Source organism: Macrobrachium nipponense, chromosome 18, assembly GCF_015104395.2.
Source record: "Macrobrachium nipponense isolate FS-2020 chromosome 18, ASM1510439v2, whole genome shotgun sequence".
Classification (NCBI taxonomy): Eukaryota; Metazoa; Arthropoda; class Malacostraca; order Decapoda; family Palaemonidae; genus Macrobrachium; species Macrobrachium nipponense.
In genome coordinates this window covers 5,437,559-5,450,058 of record NC_087211.1, presented here as the reverse complement: position 1 = coordinate 5,450,058, position 12,500 = coordinate 5,437,559, and positions in this window count along the sequence as shown.

Below are 12,500 nucleotides of genomic sequence, written 5' to 3'. Positions count from 1 at the left end.
AACAAAAACTTCTCTCCTCCCAGAAAAAAAAAAAAAAAAAAAAAAAAAAAGCTTTCTGCCCATAAATAAACGAAAACTTTTCCGCCAAGAAATAACCAGAAATCCTCTCTGCCGTGAAAAAAAAAAACAAAAACAAAAATACATCAGTCTAGTATTTAAATGGCAAGTACAGTCCTCCATTTATGACACTGGAAAATACTGATGAATGAACTAGACCTCGATACTTAATTTATAATCAAAATGTTACAACAAAAGCCCATTAAAACCAGTTTCAGCGACAGCGCCAAATGGAGCAATTAGGCAAAAATGAACTTCGATAATGCTGGTGATTTTTTTCTATCATTCAGTGAAAGGAAAACAAACATATAATAAACTAGATTCTATAACTCAATTGCTATGGTCTTCCTTTTTTTTTCCTTATTTCCTGGTTTTAAATTAAATTACACGAGTGGGTGTGTGTGTATGTGTCAATGATGCATAAATCTCCGATATGGAAGTGAATGTGGAAAGTTGAAAGTGAATGAAAGAAAGAGAATTTGCAAATCAGTCGAGATGATACCAAAAGGCGTGGTAGATGACAGGCCCTTTACGAGGATGATCTGGTCATGTGGGAAGAGTAGAAGGCAGATGGCATGTGTTGGCTGTCATGAGCCTTTGTAATGTATAAATCAGCTACTGTTTATGGATGTTTTCAGCTGAAGAGTTTCCTTCACTATTCAGTGACTGACAATAAAGTATGAATTTAGACAACAGTCCCTTACATTTTTTAGCATCTGAGGTCACCTCTTTTTACGTTGAAACTACGTAAACGCGAGAAAAAAAACGTTTAAATTTACATGTTATTTCTCAGCAATGAAGACGAAAAAATGTTCAGGCGAACAAGAGGAGAAAATGATGTTCGACCAGGAAATGTAAATGCTAACGGAATTGTTAAAAAAAGATATAATGGATCCCAAATAAAAAAAAAAAAGATGCAAGGGAGAAAATGTCCCCTGCAGTGAATGCAGTCCCGCCCTGATGGAGAAGAGGGACCATTTACATAGTCGTTCAACTCTGGATGACAGAGGAAGAGGCAGTTTTTTGAAGAAGACCACACTTTCTGAAATGGGTTGGGGGGAAGTTTGACAGAGCCTGTGGAAGCGGTGTTGAGGACTAATGAAGGAGGGACAGTAGGAGGCTGAAGAATACAACGGGCCAGTTGACGGGTTGAAACAAAGTGAGATGCTGTAATATGGTTCTGGTAGTCTGAACTGAGGGGATGACCAGGGTGAGTAGGTCTTGAATGAAGGTAAAAGGGAACGATTCCGAAAAAGAATAAAAACTCAAGAAGAATAATTTCTCCGTTGGTTGAAATAAAAAAGCGACGAAGACAAATGTAAGAAAACAAATATAGGGAAATGGCATTACTTTTGCATATTTAGAAGTGGTTTTTGGAAGGGTAGCATTTTGACTGGATCGTTAGACAAATAACCAGACGGACTGAACAGGGTACGAGCTGTGGTAGATTCAATCAATGAAGTTTAGTTTGTTCCGATCCAGATTGTTTATGATAAGGGAGTAATGCGAGAAGTTTAAAAGTAGAATGAAACGCTTTGTATTTTACATGGCCTTTTTTCATTATTTGAGATCTGTCAGTCCCACTCCCTATGTAGCAAAATTAATTTACATCGCTACATAAATCTCCAACAAAAAATTGAAAGTGGAACCGCTTCCGAGTTAATTAAGGTTCGAAATGAACCTGAAACAAAAACAAAATCCCCTCGTTATAGCATATACTCTTACAATCATTTCGAAATCATAAAGAACACTCATTAGCATTTTTAATTGGTATTACGCGAAAATCAATTCTATTCTGAATCAAATTTGTACAAAGTTTTATGAAACATTGCAGTCTGATCATTTTTTTCGACGCAGACAGAGGATAAGTATAATGACGCGTACTGTTGTTAAATCACTTAACCAAAAAATTTGGAATTATCTTAATTTACATTTTTAATTTCAGCATTGATTAAACTAGTTAGTTTTGACGGTGAATAAAAAACACAAGCAATTAATCAGCGATTACTTCATTTCATGGACCTCTGCTTTCGGCTGTGGATTTTGGAGTAGTTATTTGTGACTTTTATTTGTTTTTGCATTATTCACGGTATAAAAAAAAAACACTGTCCGCTATTGTTTGACCGAGCTTTCTGCGTGCGTAGGTTATTTGGTGTCAGCATGTGTGTGTACGTAGGTGTTTTGTGTTGTAGGGTAGGTATATGTGGTGTGTAGGTGGTTGTTTGTATGTAGGTAGGTAAGGTGAGTGTTTTAAGTAGGTATATGTGTGTGTATGTAAGTATGTTTGTGTGTAAGTTGATAGATGTGTGTGTGTACGCATGTATGTATATAGGTGTGTGTGTGTGTGTTGAGAGAGAGAGAGAGAGAGAGAGAGAAAAGAAGAAGCAGAGAAAAGGCCATCCACCGGAAAATAAAACGCGGACATAAATAATTGTCGCGTAAACCTTCCACTTTTATCTCTCCGTTTGTTCACAAAAACGGAATTAGCGGTGGAATAAAAATAAAATTAGCCAAATGAATTCGGCTGCAAATATTTTCCAAGCGATGTGGGGATCCGGATGAGCCGGAATGAGTGGCTCCGTTCGGTAAAAAAGAAATATATATATATATATATATATATATATATATATATATATATAGATATTATATATATATATATATATATATTATATATATATATGTATATGTATATATATATATATATATATATATATATATATATATATATATATTTTTTTAAAAATACGCTAATTGTGTTTTCTGTTATTTTCGAAAAAAACAGGAATTCCTTGTTATTAACACAAAGAAATAAATTTTTTTTTTTACTGGGTCCTGAATGTGTTTATTAATGTATGCATAAGAATATCTAAAAGCTATTTCAAAATTAATCAAATATTGTACACACACTATATATTGTTATATATACCTATATAGATATATATATATATATTAGTATATATATATTATCTAGGGTATATATATATGTATATATATACATATATATATAGATTATATATATATATATATATATATATATATATATATATATATAATATATATATATATATATATATAATATATATATGTGTGTGTGTGTGTGTGTTGTGTGTGTGGTGTGTGTGTGTGTGTGTGTGTGTCCTGTGTGTATACATACAGTGTTTAGAAAGGGTATGGATGTCAGTGTCATAAAATGGTATTCATGGCATTTGAAATAGAAAAGAAAAAAAACTCTCTGATAATGATATTCTTCACTATTCTCCTTAACTGATGTTTATTGAGGATGTATAATGCACAAAATGCATAACTGTATTTGAACATTGCCATGTTCATATGTAATGTATTATATTTACGTGTTCATATACATCACAACAATGCAACAAAAGTGTGTCAATACAAACTATATCACGTGTTTTTTTTTTTTTCAAAATAAATATGAACGTTAAATATGTTCATCTTTTCCCATGTAGTTTATTTGAACTCATTTTTGAAATAACAGCTTTAGATATCTCTTATGAAGTATCAATAGATACATTTAGGATCCCGTTTCAAAAATAAACATTCAAGTCTTCGCGTTGATCAGGATTTCCTCTTTTCCGGAAACAAAAAAAAACAGAAGCGCCATTTTAAAGTATTTTCAAAATAATGACAAAAAAAAAGTAGAATTGTCTTTCTACTCAACCAGTCCATTGCCTCTGGCTCATCCGTGATACTCTCAGAGCTTGGAAAAAATAAATTCCAATTCCCAGCCGAATTTAATTTGGTCCAATTATTTCTATTTTTATTGCTAAATCCGCTGTGAACAAACAGCGCGATCAAAGTGGAAGGTTCCGCACAACGAATAGCTTTTATCCGTCCGCGTTTTCTCCGGTGGGTGGCCACCCGGCCCACTTTTGTCTCTAATTCTTTCTGTCTTAAATACACACCCCTACACAGGCACAGAACACACCTACCGACACATACACAAAATCTACTTGCCCATACCACACACCTACCTACATCACTCACAAACAAACACACACCATCCTATCTACACATGCCACACACAGATACACCTACTAAAACACATACACCATACCACCAGACATACCCAACTATACAACCACACATATACACAACATCTACCACACAAACACGTACAAACATACCACCAAAAGGCAGAAACCTTGGGAAAACATTCGCAAGCCATATCTATCTATATACAGTGAACAAAACAAACAAATGAGAGAGAGAGAGAAAAAAAAAACTCACCATTAGCTACTCTCTACCCCTTTGAAATCACAGCAGAAAAATACAGGCTTTTAATGAATTTAATCTTTGACATTTGCTGTGCTTTTTTTTTTTATTCGCCGGTCACACAAACTGGTTGATTCAATACACATTAAAATTATACAACGGAAACGTCCAAACCGTTGGTCAACGTGATTTCAGTTAGCTTGCTTCATTATACTTACCCTCTGATAATAAGTAAAAAAAAAAAAAAAAAAAACAAAAAAAAAAAAAAAACAGACTGCAAGGTTCATAAAAAAGTTAAATAAATCCGATTTAGAGTAGCTTTACTTCCACGTAATACCAATTGAAAATGCTAATGGACTCCTCTTCATAACTGGAAAAATGATTGGGAAAAATGGGATATAATAATGAAGAGCCTTTGCTCAGATCATCTCCAGCTTCAACTGACTTGAAAAAAGCGGTTCTACTTTTTTGTGGAGATGGGAGGGATTATGTTGGCTTGGTTGCAAGTGGGGGGGGACAGTTCTCGAGTAGTTTAAGCCATTCAAAACTTTTTTTATTCTAATTTCAAGCTCCTCTTCTTACTCCTTCATCATAAACGCTTGATCCACATCCACATCCTTGTCTAAATCCATACTGCTCTTCCCCCCGCCACACTTCCTCTCGTCTAAAACGCTAACGTCCAAAAACAACTGAGCGTTAAACGGCCGTCTAAAACGAGCGTGTTAATGCGTGACTAAAACATGAGCATTAAACGGGCGACTAAAAACGCGCGCGTTAAAATCGCGTCTATAACGCCCGTCTTAAACGCGCGTCCTGAGATAACCCCAGCGGTCACTGATATCGGATCAAACAGTCAATTTAGCCTCGCAAAGGAAAGGTGGACTGGGCAAATTCCTCCTCCACTCGTTAGATCTTCATTTCATAAATGAATGAATGAAGGGCAATTGTGGACACCTCTGTTCCCACGAGGGAAGGCGCTTCTATTGGACTTGGAATAAATGAGTGTTTTTTTTCTTTATTTTATTTTCTTCTTATTTTTTTTGTTTGAAACATAAATTTAATCAGGCACGTCTACTGATGAATAGAGCAAATTAATATATTGGTTCTTGTTTGAAAATGGTTCATTTATGACCTGGATTTCCCTTTTTATAATATTAATTTGAGAAGCGTTTTACTTAGTTCAATTTCTTTTTACGTTCAGGGTAGGCTCCACTTTGGGGGGTGTTGGCCGATCGTAAAAAAAAATATTTGCCAAAAATACACTAAATAAAGACAGGCTAATTGAAATTTTCAGGCATTATTAGCACTATAATAATTGCATTATCCCTGTGAGTTTTTATTCATCCTACAGGGTAAAAAAAAATTAATGATTTATGAAAAAAAAATGTGAAAAAACGGAAATTTCCGGCCCCTCGTACTGAAGGTTATTTGGTTATTGGTGAGAAACTAACTAGTCTTGAATAGAAATTCGGTCTGACAGAATGTTGGTTATATCCACCTGGAACATTGCACAAAAAAAACAAAAAATTATCAAAATAGAACAGTAAATAAGCAACGTAATAACAAAAAAAAGAGCAACACTTCGTAAGTTCAGCGAAAGCCTGCCGAAAAATCAGACTTAGTAGGAAGGAAGAAAATATTCAGGAAAAAAATTCAAATCTCGATTTAGGGGACAAAACCTTTTTGAGAGTTTGTAGTTTATTATGTCACTTGATAGCCTAAAACATCTAAAAAAACTTATATTATTTAGGGACAATCAAAGAAAACCCACCTCCAAAAAAAAAAAAAAAAAAAAAAAAAAAAAAAAAAAAAAAAACAAAAAAAAAAAAAAAAAAAGGGTGGGGGGGGTGGTTTTCTTTGAATTGTCCTAAAATAATATAATTTTTAGATAGTAGGCTATCAAGTGACCATAATAACTACAAACACTCAAAGGTTTTTGTCCCCTAAATCGAGATTTGAATTTTTCCTGAATATTTTCTTCCTAGCTATAGTCTGAATATTTCGGCGGGGCTTTCGCGTGAACTTACAAAGTTCGTTGCTCTTTTTTTTGTTATTACGTGCTTATTTACTGTTCTATTTTTGATAATTTTTTTTTTTGTGCATGTTCCAGGTGGATTATACCACATTCTGTTCAGACCGAATTTCTATTACAAAGACTTGTAGTTTCTCACCAATCACCAAAATAACCTTCAGTAAAAGGGCCGGGGAAATTTCCGTTTTTCACATTTTTTTTCATAAAATCATTAATTTTCCCTGTAGGATGATATAACTCAACAGGGAATATGCTATTATTATAGTTGCTAATAATGCCTGAAAAAAAATTTCATTAGCCTGTCTTTATTAGTGCTATTTTTGGCAAATATTTTTTACGATCGGCACCCCCCAAAGTGGAGCCTACCCTTCATGTCTCATAAATTCTAAAATTATTTTTAAAGATATTTAAAAATAAAAGATTTTAGTACCAGATGGTAAGGTTTAGTTAAGGCAGTATTGAAAAAAATATTAAAAAACTTATAAAGTTACCCTCTTGGTTTATATAATATATATCATATATATATATATATATATATATATATATATATATATATATCATATATATATATACATTAAATAAATTTTCAGAAAGGGATCACATGAAACTGCTTAAAATAAAATTTTCACCCCTAATAAATATTCATTCGTTTATTTACGGTGTGGGGACCACTGGAGAGAGAGAGAGAGAGGAGAGAGAGAGAGAGAGGAGAGAGAGAGGAGAAGAAGGTTGCTCGTCAATCGACCTAAATTCAAGCGTCCATTTATTCATTTACTAATTCGTTGTTGGGTGTTTGAGATATGTAATGCCAGGCTCTCGTTTCCCGAGGCCACAAATGGGACAAAAGGGCCCATCTCTCTCTCTCTCTCTCTCTCTCTCTCTCTCTCTCTCTCTGCTGGTTGAACACAGTTTTTTTCCTTTTAGAAATCAGTGTCTGATACATTACAGTCATTTTAATAATAGAAGTGAATGCCCATGTTTTGAATGTATTGGCCTTTTAATAGCTCCTGTGATGGGCTGTTCCATACGAATGGTATTTACCTTCTGAATAATAATAATAATAATAATAATAATAATAATAATAATAATAATAATAATAATAATATTAATAATAATAATAATTACGTTACTTCTTTTTATCCTGCTGTCTATTTAGAGCATCAGATGTGCTATGCTTTTAATTATTTAAAATGAATGAAATAAATTCAGCCCAAGTTCCCCAAAACGAAACTGTTATTTCAGTCATTCTTACTTTTTCTTTCATTCACGTGAATATCTTAAATTCATCAAAACCTTTACACGCACAGCCTTCATAGTTATAGGTTGTTAAGCTAATAATCATTTTGAAAAAATCCCGAAAGATGAGAATCCACAATGCATATAATATTGCATATAATCACATATACTTGCCGGTCAACATGAAGGTGTGTGTGACAGTATCAAAAACTATAAATAAATAAATAAAAATAAAAACGGGTCTGAAGGCACGAGAAATTCCTCCCAGCGGGTTAATCCTTAAATTACAAGGACCTCACAGGACGGAAATGGATGTGGTGAGATAAATCAAGATTGATATGAGTTGCTTTCACCAGAAACACAAAGAATGATGAGAGGAATATGCTGGGGAAAATTTTTTATGAACGGTAAAGAAAAAATTACAATTTTATATGACCTGGGAGTTTGTGCAGTGCTTATGTGTGTGCGTGTGTTTGTGTATAAATAATATAAATAAGTATAATATATAATATAATATAATTTAATATATATATATATATATATATATATATATATATATATATATATATATATGATAATATATATATATATATATATATATATATATAATATGTATGTATATATATATATATTATATATATCTATATATATACTATATATATATATATATTATATGTCGTTACTTACAATAACGACATTGGAAAATCAATTTTTATTGAATATCTATGTTCCTGCTGTATATGGAAAATGTTCCTTTATATTACAATCGTTAAGTGGAAAGTGCAGGTTGTGTACAAATGAATGTTTTATTTATATTTAATTGTAATAAGCGTTGTTACCAAGGAATATTGTCTTGTGAATGGTTTGTATAATTGGTTAAACAATGCGATGTAAGTTGTTTGATAGTTTCGTTCGGTTCGTGTTGGTTTGGTGGCTTCGTTCGTTTGTTGTTAATTTTGTCGTGAGCGAACGAGGCCGAACGTGGTTCGTGTGTTTGGGTGATGAGAGCGAACATATTTATTTCGACACAGAAGTGAGCAAAGGGTATGAAGTCAGTCGTCTCAACATTGGTACTGGTAGGGGGTAGAGTGGGTTGGTAACAGGAGAACTTAATCAGAGTGAAAAGGATTTCACTTCGATTAACGATGTCGTTCCTTCCAGCATTTTATTGAAGTGGATGGATTAATCAACCGAAGTTTGGATGATATTATATGATATATTATTTAATTTGCCTTGACTGGGATAAATCGCTAGGATATGCATATCTTTGCGTAGGATTCCGTGACTGGGTAAAATTGAATATATATTAGTGGTATCGTGGTTTACCCGTGCCTATTGTAATCCGAACTCGGCAAACAACTTCATGTTAAACTAGTAAGTAATAATTGGGGGGCAAAAACACAATAGAATATAGTATATATGTCCTTTCATGTCTGTAACACAACGCAATGAATTCTTTATGTAGAGAAAGGGTCTTGAGTTCTTTTAAACGAATCTGGTAATTAGTAATTTCTGTAATTGACTGAAGTCATTATATGTGTTGCTTGTTTGACCCTAATGAGTAACAATATTGGTGCCGTGACCAGGATATGTCGGTAGTATATTTGGTGTTGTGAATTAAGTTGGTAAAAGTTTGTAGTACTTGTCCGCGTATATATGATGTCGTAAGCCAGTTTTGTGAATCTTTAGTATACATCTGGAAGTAGTCAGAATCAGTCCGCTGACTCATTCCTCATGGCCTTCCGGAAGTTTAGCAGCCGTAAAGGCTTTTCCTTCACTAATGGTTGAGTGACAACGCACTACTTTCGTAGCAGCATCTGAATATCTGAAAACGATGGCAGATAGCCCCCTTTTTCAAACCATCTGGAGAAACATCGAGTGTAAGTGGAAATTTATACCAGCAAGAGCACCTTGGTTTGGTGCAATCTGGGAGAGATTGATCGGATTATTGAAGAACTGTATGAAGAAGGTAGTCGGTCGAGCTCTTCTCAGTTATGATGAATTATCCTGCATTTTGGTGGAATTGGAATCTATCATAAATGACAGGCCACTAAGCTACACATCGGGGGACCTTGATCAGAAGGAGATTTTAACACCTAATCATTCTGATCTTGGGTAGAAAATTAAGATCCTTTCCCAAGGAAAAACAATTAATTGGGAGGAGGTATCTGAAGATCCATTGTATAGTAAAACAGAAAATGTAGAAAGAGAGATTCCTTTACATATCCAAATTGTGTGATCAATTATGGAAAAGATGGGAACATGAATATTTGACTTTCTTTAAGAGAGACTCATCGAATTGGAGTCCAACATAATTCTTGGCCCAAAATAGGAAATGTCGTCCTCGTACATGATGAAGGGCCGAAGAAACAAATGGAAAGTTGGGTCAGGTGATTCAGGTGCATGTGGGGTCTGACAATGTAGTTAAGAGTAGAGCTACCCTCAAAACCTCCCATGGTCAGATCATGGCGTCCCCATTGTGAAATTGTACCCGTTAGAGTTGTGGCAAGAAGTTGAGACTCCTGATCCTGCCAAAATTCCTGAAGTGAGTACCCGACCATCCAGGACGCTGCACGGGTGGAAAAGCTGCAGAAAACTAGAAAAGATTTGATTCAAAAGGGACTGTTGAAATATTAGTGTATAGACTTTTGGTGGCGGGGAATATGTCGTTACTTTACAATACGACATGGAAAAAAAAAAAAAAAAACCTCAATTTTTATTGAATATTTCTTATGTTCATGCTGTATAGGAATGTTCCTTTATATTACATAGCGTTAAGTGGAAATGTGCAGGTTGTGTACAAATGAATGTTTATTTATATTTAATTGTAATAAGCGTTCTTACCAAGGAATATGTCTTGTGAATGGTTTGTATAATTGGTTAACAATGCGAGTAAGTTGTTTGATAGTTTTTTCGTTCGGTTCGTGTTGGTTTGGTGGCTTCGTTCGTTTGTTTGTTTAATTTTGTCGTGAGCGAACGAGGCCGAAGTCATGTGTTTGGGTGAGGAGAGCGAACATATTATTTCGACCAGAAGTGAGCAAAGGGTATGAAGTCAGTCGTTTCTCAACATGGTACTGGTTAGAGTGGTTGGTAAAACAGGAGAAACTTAATCAGAGTGAAAAGGATTTCACTTCGATTAACGATGTCGTTCCTTCCCAGCATTTATTGAAGTGGAGGGATTAATCAACCGAAGTTGGATGAGCTATTTGATATGATATTATATTTAATTTGCCTTGACTGGGATAAATCGCTAGGGGATATGCATATCTGTGCGTAGGATTCCGTGGACTGGGTAAAATTGAAATATATATTAGTGGGTATCGTGGTTTACCCGTGCCTATTGTAATCCGAACTCGGCAACAACTCATGTTAAAACTAGTAAGTAATTAATTGGGGGGCAAAACACAATAGAATATTAGTATATATGTCCTTTCATGTCTGTAACACAACGCAATGAATTCTTTATTTGAGAGAAAGGGTCTTGAGTTCTCTTTAAACGAATCTGGTAATTAGTAATTTCTGTAATTGACTGAAGTCATTATATGTTGTTGCTTGTTTGACCCTAATGAGTAACAATAATATAGATATACATATATATTATATATATATATTATATATATATATATATAGATATATATATATATATTTCTCTGATGACTGTAAAGGGGATTGAAAAAAGCCGATCCTGAATCGTAGTGAGAGAGCGAATGAAATATGAAAAAAGAAGCAGTGTTTTTTTGACCGGACCAGGGATCTAATGAGTCAAGAGAGACAAACGCAAGCCGTCCATTGGGACTCATCTTCAGAATCACAAGGACATAATAATCCCCTGATGAAAAACCAACCTTGATAATGTTTTTCAGACGAAGCGAGGCACCTGACAGATATGAAGACGGATAAGTCTAAAAACAGAAGAAGCGAAAAAGAAGGGGGTAATTTTGGTCTTGATAATAAAACGATGTATTTAAATCCGAACGATGAAAGGTGAGGCTGACTTTCTTTCTTGTCATCCATTTTGTGAAATGTTCATTTTGGCTGGCGCTCCATAGGATCCATCGGTTTCCGGTACCATTTGTAGTTGCCTCCTTCATATATATATATATATATATATATATGTATATATATATATATATATATATATATATATATATATATATATATATATATAGATATATATATATAGATATATTATGTATATATATATTTTTATATATACTATATATATATATATATATATATATATATATATATATATATATATATATATATATATATATATAATATATATATATATATATATATAATATATATATATATATATATATACATCCTTTACTAGGATGAGTTCTTACGACTGATATTCAATAAAGGCAAACAGAACAAAGCTAGTTTTCTGTTGAATCTCTCCAGATATAAATCTCCACGTATTTCTGTAACACAATTCTATTGAACCGGAGAATGAAGTTAGTCCCAAGGATGTCAGTGCGTTTCATTTCTTTCTCCCCTTTCTTTTCTGTTCCCCAAAATCTGCTGCCTAAAAACTCCGTTAAGAAAATTCCCGAATCGAGACCTTTCCGGAACGTCCACGAGAAACGCGACAAATGAGGAAAGCTTCCCTTTGGACCAAGTTCATAATGGTCGCAAGGCAGTTGCATATCGCCGGAGAGCTCTGTCTAACCCGGGATGTTTTAGCGAATGGATTGTTGTCGTTGAGTGATCGTCTTCATTTTACCTTCATATAAAGTATTTCACATTGTCAGAGGTATTTGGATATCGCTGGGAAAGCGATATCTTAACAAGTGGATTAGCATGACTGGGTGATTGTTCTCTTTTTTAGCGAAAAAAATATAGTTTTGTATATCAGACTTGGGAAACAAAGCGTAACTTGAAACATTCTTGACTGGCAATGTGGATAGTGTGTGTGCGTGTGTGTGTGTGTTTA